Raw genomic sequence first — 7,356 nt, 5'->3', positions numbered from 1 at the left:
ATGATTCCTACCCTTTACCCTAGCCTTACATTACAAGCTTTAAAGACCTTCCAACCTTTGTGCATAGAATTGTATGAATGTGAAAGTGTTTTTTTATCAATGCAAGTTATGATTTGACATATTTCGAGTCGACTAGTAGGTTGAGCATTTATTGTTTTATACACACGAGAGTGTGAGTTGGGAGGGCATTGTTCACATAAAGGGGTTGGATGGAGAGCGATCGAGTACATCTTTTACTCGCCACAAAAATGAGAGTTGAGTGCGTGAGCACTAGTCTTGAATTCTATATGCTCTTGTGGTTTGCTCTGTTTGACAATTGTTAGGGAAGATTGGTAATTAGAAGGATTTGATTGGTTGATTTTGAAGCATGTTTATTTGATTTACCCTGGATCGTTTGTGCTTGATTTTTACTTTTTGGGGTGTAGCATGTTTATTGATTCATAGATGAGATCTTTGCTTAGGGACAAGAAAAGGTTTAGCTTGGGGGAGTTTGATGTGTCTATTTTATATAGTATTTTACCCCCGTCCCTTGGTCGTAATTAGTAGTGTTTTTGGCTCTGTAGAGCCACTTTTATTACTAATTGGTGCTTTCTAGTGTTTTCGTAGATTTGGTTGACTTTTGCAGGGATTTATGCTTTTAGAGTATTTTCCCGAGATATTTTGGAGCAATCACGAACATTGGAGAAGAACGACCAGATTCTATAGCCCAGGGCTGGTTAGAGCCATCGAACAGGTGATTAAGGGCTCGATATAGGTGATACCGGGGCATTTGGACCAAGTATTCAAGACCGGAAGAGGAAACCCAGATTGACCCAAAGAATTGGAGCCCAATCGTAGTCCAAATAGTGGCCCAAGTGAGCCGCCCGGCCAAAGAGGCTGGCGCCCGAAGGCGCGCCCGGCCGGGCGGGAGAAGCTAAGGTTAGCGCCCGGTGACACGCCCGGCCGGGCACGAGATTGGTATTAGAGAGTAAAAAGGCGCGCCCGATCGGGCGGTGCCTCGCCCGATCGGGCGCGTGTATTTATTAGGAGACTAATAGCGTCGTTTTAGTTTGTTTTAACTTAGGATTTGTACGGAGTATAAATACTCCTCCGTAATACGATTTTAGACTCTCTCCCTTCCTCTTTTTTTCCCTTTTTACTCTTTCTTTACTCTCTTAATTGTTCTCTTAGATTTTCTTTCTCTAAAACCTTTTTTCTTAATCTACTCTTAATTCCAGATTTATTTTGGTAAAGATTTCTCTTCTCTTAATCTTAATTGTTTATTTTATTCCTTTAATCATGTCTTGCTTTATTGCTTTGATTAGTTTAGTTTCTATTATGTGTGAGTAGTTTTCTTTCTAGGGTTTATGGGGATCTATAAATAATATGAAGGGGTAATTTATTGTTGTTGATTATTAATGCTAGATTAATTTCCTATTGATTGGTTTAATGCTCTGTGAATAGATTTGCGCAGATCTTTTATGCATGAGTTTAACAATATTGATTCGAGATTCGACAGATGAGAATTGATGTTTAGGTCTAGTTTCAATAGGCATGTTAATTTATAAATGGTTAGGTCGAGATTCGAGGGATGAGATTTAATACCGGTAAATTAATTGTGTGATTATAATACGTAGCGGAAGCCCTTCATAATCTGATTAATATATGCATTGATGAATATTTTACCCTGGAATATTATTTATTGGTGAACCTGTGCCCTAGATCCTTTTATATATTATTTTCTCTCTATTCTTGATCTTCATAGTTTAGTTTATTATTCAAATTCACATATTGGTTACCTAATAATCTAGATCATATTAGTTAATTAGGAATAGAAAGATCCGTTTCTCTGTGGATTCGACCCTACTTCCCTATCTACATTAGTTAGAGGATTTAGGTATTACTTTTGATTTGGGGATACGACTTTACCCTGTCAATTGGCGTCCCATAGGGTATGTCAGGAAGTCGCGTCGTAGCCTAAACAACGCTCGACCAGGTGAGAAACCACCCGACCAAGCGTTAGGTCAAGGGTCCTAGTTCTTGTACTCGGTAAGAAGGTCGTGCGGGACCTAGATTAACCAGCGCTTTGCGAGAGGCAACCCGTATTTCTTGCTTTTTATTAGACTAGTTTCTCTTTTATTTTACTTTATTGTTATTTTTTTTAGAGAGAGGAGAGGAGAGTGCAACTTTACCTTTTGCAAGGGTTTTTGTACAGGTATAGATTTGACAGGTACGGAGACTTAAGAAAAAGAATATGAAAATAAAGAAGAGATCCGATTTGGGCACGGACCCGATCGGGCGCGCAAATAAAGAAAATTCTAGCTTTATTTTCGCCCTATCGGGCGAGCAAGTGTGGTTGGAAATCGAGTTATTTTCGCCCGATCAGGCGAAATTTTTGAGAAATCGAGTAAGGAGAAAAGATATGTCGGGCAAATCTCGCCCGTTCGGGCGAGCAAAGGGCGAAAATTCCCTTCGCATTCGCGCCCGATCGGGCGGAGCTTTCCCGATCGGGCGCGCAACTAAACTTCCAGAACAAACTATTTTCGCCCGATCGGGTGAAGCTTGCCCGATCGGGCACGCCACTTTTTGGTCGGCCTTTTACTTTCTTTTCTTCCTCTTCTTTTCTCACTTTCTCCTTATTTCATCTTCTTCTTCATCACTTTCTCTAAAACCCCCATTTTCATACCTTCAAACCATATTTATTTTCAAGATCTTCTCTAATTCTTCCATCCAAACTCAAAATTTTTTACATATTCTTAATCCCCTCATCTTTCCTTTCGATCTACACTAAATTTCTACCACTTTCTCTCAAATTTTTCCAAAACCCTAAGAGAGAGAAAACTTCAAATTCCACCATTTCTCACAAAAATGGCATCCAAAAGATCTAGAACCTCAAGGGGTGAAAGCTCAAGGAAACAACAACCACCATTGTTTGACCCGAAGCTGCAAATTCCAGGATGGAGCGAGGTGGTGATAACCTCACAAGAACAACGACAAAGGATGCTCAACCTCATCTCGAGGCAAGTAATTCCTACACGTTTTGTTCATTATTCTACGCTTTCTAGATTAGGAATCGATAAACCGGTAGAAAAATTGTTCAAGGGTATTGGAATGAGTGGTTTATTTCAATTGCATTACGATACTTATGACTATTTAACTTTGGAATTTATTTCTAGTTTTAATGTGGTAAAATCTAATGCTTTAATTACTCATGTTCAATTCCATTTTCTTAATAATGATGTGAGATTGACTTTGAAAGAATTTGGTAAATTATTTGAGTTAAAATCGGATAGGCCTATTGAACCATCCCAAGACAACATTGTCGTTGTCTATCAATCCCTCACAGGGGATGCTAATCTAAACCTCCAACATGCCAAGGGCACTTAGATACAACATCCCGTGCCAAAATTTTGGCAACGGTTTGTTGGCCTCACTATCTTTGGGAGGCATGAACCCGCCAATGTAAGGAGGGACGAACTAGAGTTGTTAGGGTCTTACATGATCCCTAGGAGTGACAAGCTAAACATACCTCATAGGATAGCCCAGCACTTTCAACGGGTGGCCAACGCGGCCGAGAGTGGTAGGTCTAGAGCCCCTATATATTTTGGCGATTTAGTCACCCACATAGCGGTCAAGCACCTTAACTTCGTTCCTAACGACTTTAGGAAGGTAGTAGTCCAATTCTTATGGACTTACCCTACTTAGGTAGCCTCAACTGGATCAATGTCATAGGGGGTGAAACTTGGTGGGTATTCCACAGGGAGTCGGGTAGAAGGGATAATGCCTTTACGTTGCCTAACCCCGTTTTAACTAAGTATGAGAAGGGTCAACCTTCTTAGGCCCTGTATAGTTCACCTGATTTTAGCTGATCTGGTTTGATCTGATCTTATCTTATCTGATCTTATCTTATCTTATCTGATCTGAACTTATATTTTCTGATCTGAACTTATTTTTTCTGATCTGATCTGAACTGAACTTATTTTTTCTGATCTGATCTGATCTGAACTTATCTTTTCTGATTTGATCTAATCTGAACTTATTTTTTTGATCTGAACTTAATTTAATTATTTCAATATTCTACTTTTATTTTAATCAATATTAATGTTTTTTTAAAACATATTAATGTTTTATTATTATTATTATTATTATTTATTATTATTATTTATTATTTATTATTATTATTATTATTATATTATTGTTAGGAAAATTATTATTATTATTATAAAATATTTTAGATCCCTTACAAATATTTTAAAAGAAACCTAAAAGTATTAATATTATCAGATAGTACAAGGTAATATACTTGTAATGTTTGATAATAATAATAATAATAATAATAATAATAATAATAATAATAATAATAATAATAGTAATAATAATAATTTGTATTTAATTTGAACTTATCTGATCTGATCTGAACTTATTTTTTCTGATCTGATCTGATGTGAACTTATTTTTTCTGATCTGATCTGATGTGAACTTATTTTTTCTGATCTAATCTGATCTGAACTTATTTTTTCTGTTCTGAACTTATTTTTTCTAAAATAAGTAAAAATAAGGTGAACTAAACAAGGCCTTACACCTTTGTTTTAGGTAACCAAGGTGAGGTTCAAGCGGCCCATGGTGTGCCTCAGTCGTATGCAACCAAAAATATCACAACTAAGCTAACTGCAAATAAACGTAGTTAGGGAAGTCGAGTTCGAATCCACAGGGAAAAAGGGACTAATAACTGGAAACCTAAGTGGAAATACTCTAGGACGGTAGTAACCTAAGTAACGAGGGGGGTTTTCACGAGCAATGATGATAAATGAACTAAGTAAGAACAACGAACGTAATGAATAGGTAATCAATGAGAAGAACGGTCTTGGTTATGCGAAATCCACTAATGAACATACAAATTGATCATAGAAGTCTCCTCAATCAAGCTCTATTGAACACCTTGTTGTAGAATTCCTAGATTCTAAATTCTCATAAATAGTTAGAAATAGCAAAGCGCTCCTTTCTAACCCTTTCCAATGCACAATTCAAGACAAGCGCTCTAAATTATCCACAAGAAGAAAATAAACGGAGAAATCAACAAGGATTGAATAAATTAACACAAGCGGTCTAATTTCTTCAATAATATTATTCCCTCTTCAAGTTATCAACCAAAAGCATGCATCAATAACCTAAAGTTGCTACTTTGGAAAGATTAATTAGATGCAAGCGAATCCAATAATTCTAACCTAGCAATTGATTAAAGCAAATCATGAAATTAATTCAAGGAACAATATATATTCAATAGATATTAAGAGAAGAAAGATCTCACAATTCGTAGCTAAAAGCTTCAATCTTTAACCAAGAATCCGGAAGATTAAGCTTCCATGGATTCTAATTCCAAAACAAAGAATTCTGAAAATTCCAAGAAAACCCTAGAAAGCTTTTTTTCTCCAAACTTAATTCTCTTTTTTTTTTCCTCCCTTCAAACTTAATTAAAACTAAGCTATTTATATGTTTCTATATTTTAATAACATAACACAATAATAATAATAAAATAATATCCAAAACACGAGCCAAAACAAAGCCAAATTGCTGAAAAATAACCAAAACAGCCCGAATTTCTGCCAGAGCCGCTGCCAGCTGCTCTGGACCCGCTGGCAGCTGCTCTGGCAGCCCCTCACTCTGGTATACCCGCTGCCAGCGGCTCTGGCCAGCTGCCAGCGGCCCTGGCAGCGGTTCCTGCTGTTTTCGCCTTCTTTCCTTGCTTCTTCTTCTTGCTTTGCTTCACCTTTTCCTCAAGCTTTCTTCCTTGCTCTTCCATGCTCCATCACAACTCTCAAATCACGAGCCAAGGTCCATCCTTCTTACATAACTCTTCATTGGTTCCCGAGCTCACTCACTCACTTATACTCATAAATCCCGCCTTTTGCACATAAGTGAGATCACAGCCCAAAACTCACAAAAGCTAACAAAAGTACATATAAAGCATCAAAACACACCCTAAAATGCTTCTCTCAACCCATGATAAGAAGGCTTATCAAATTCCCCCATGCTTGAACCTTTACTCGCCCTCGAGTAAACTTAGAGAATAAAACACATCCTCCTCACTAAGGTTCAAAACAGAAGATGGTGGAATCAAACTAGCTCTATGCACTCAAACTCAACAAAACATCCTAGTACTTATCAACCAATCACAATCACACTCCCCCATACTTCACACTTTGAATCTCCCTTTTTTCTTATTTATCAATTCATCCCCAAAATCAACTTGGAACGATAAACGCATAGCCATGAGTATGAATATTCTCAACCGCCTAAAGAAATGAAATTTTTGATAAAATTGGGCAAACAAAAACTCAACTTAACCAAAAATCTCATAAAAACACTTCCACATTCAAGAGTGAAAACAAACAACTCATGCTCTCAATTTCCTAAGATGATCAACAAATTCCCCCAAAATCTCAACTATCTCCCAAAATCACCAAGATGAAACCTACCCCGACACCTCCTTATATCTCCTCCCCTTATGACACCGACTCCGGCAAATAGATGCGAAATTTCCTTGAAAATCAAATTCATGAACATTTCTCTCTTTTTTCTCTCATTTTGCCTAGGAGCCCTTTCGGGTTTTCATCCTAGCCTCTCATCTTTTTCCAAATCTCACTTTCTCACCCACTCATTAGCCACTTTTTTGCTTAGGTCGCCCTTTCGGGTTTTCAACCTAACCGGGCCCCCATTTTTGCCTAAGCCGCCTTTTCAGGTTTTCAACTTAGCGGGTTTCTTTTTCTTTTTTTTTTCTTTTTTTTTTCATACTTTTTTCTGTTTTTTTTTTTTTTTCAAGCTTGCTTCATTGAACCACAATTAAGATAGTTATACAAAACATGAAATCAAGATAACTATACAAAATTCAAAGAATATATGCAAGAATTTCTTCCCCCCCCTACTTGAATGAAGCATTGTCCTCGATGCAAGAACAACTACAATGAAACCAAAAGTAAGGGAAAAGGAAGAAAATCGTTACCATCTCAATGAGAGGGACCTCCAGAGCCAGAAGAGCCGGCATCGCCCCGAGAAGCACGCCTCTCGGAACGACGCAAAGCACGGGATGCCAAATGATCCATGAACGCCTCAGTTGGAGGCTCATACTGCGGATACTGAGTGGTGTAAAACCGACTCATGCTTCTTTGATATGCAAGCAGCTCGTGCATCCCATCGCACACCTCCTCTAGTCTATCATCCACATCAGCCCTCCATCGAGGCCAATCATCGTGCTGCACTCCAGCAGCATCCTCACCCCCTTCCTCATCAACAAACTCTCCGCCCATATGAACATCGGGATTCTCCTCTCCCATGTTCTCAACTATGATTTCAGCATCCCCCAAATAAGGAGCAACATCC

Source organism: Chenopodium quinoa, unplaced genomic scaffold (genome assembly GCF_001683475.1).
Source record: "Chenopodium quinoa cultivar QQ74 unplaced genomic scaffold, ASM168347v1, whole genome shotgun sequence".
Classification (NCBI taxonomy): Eukaryota; Viridiplantae; Streptophyta; class Magnoliopsida; order Caryophyllales; family Amaranthaceae; genus Chenopodium; species Chenopodium quinoa.
This window is presented reverse-complemented; position numbering follows the sequence as displayed.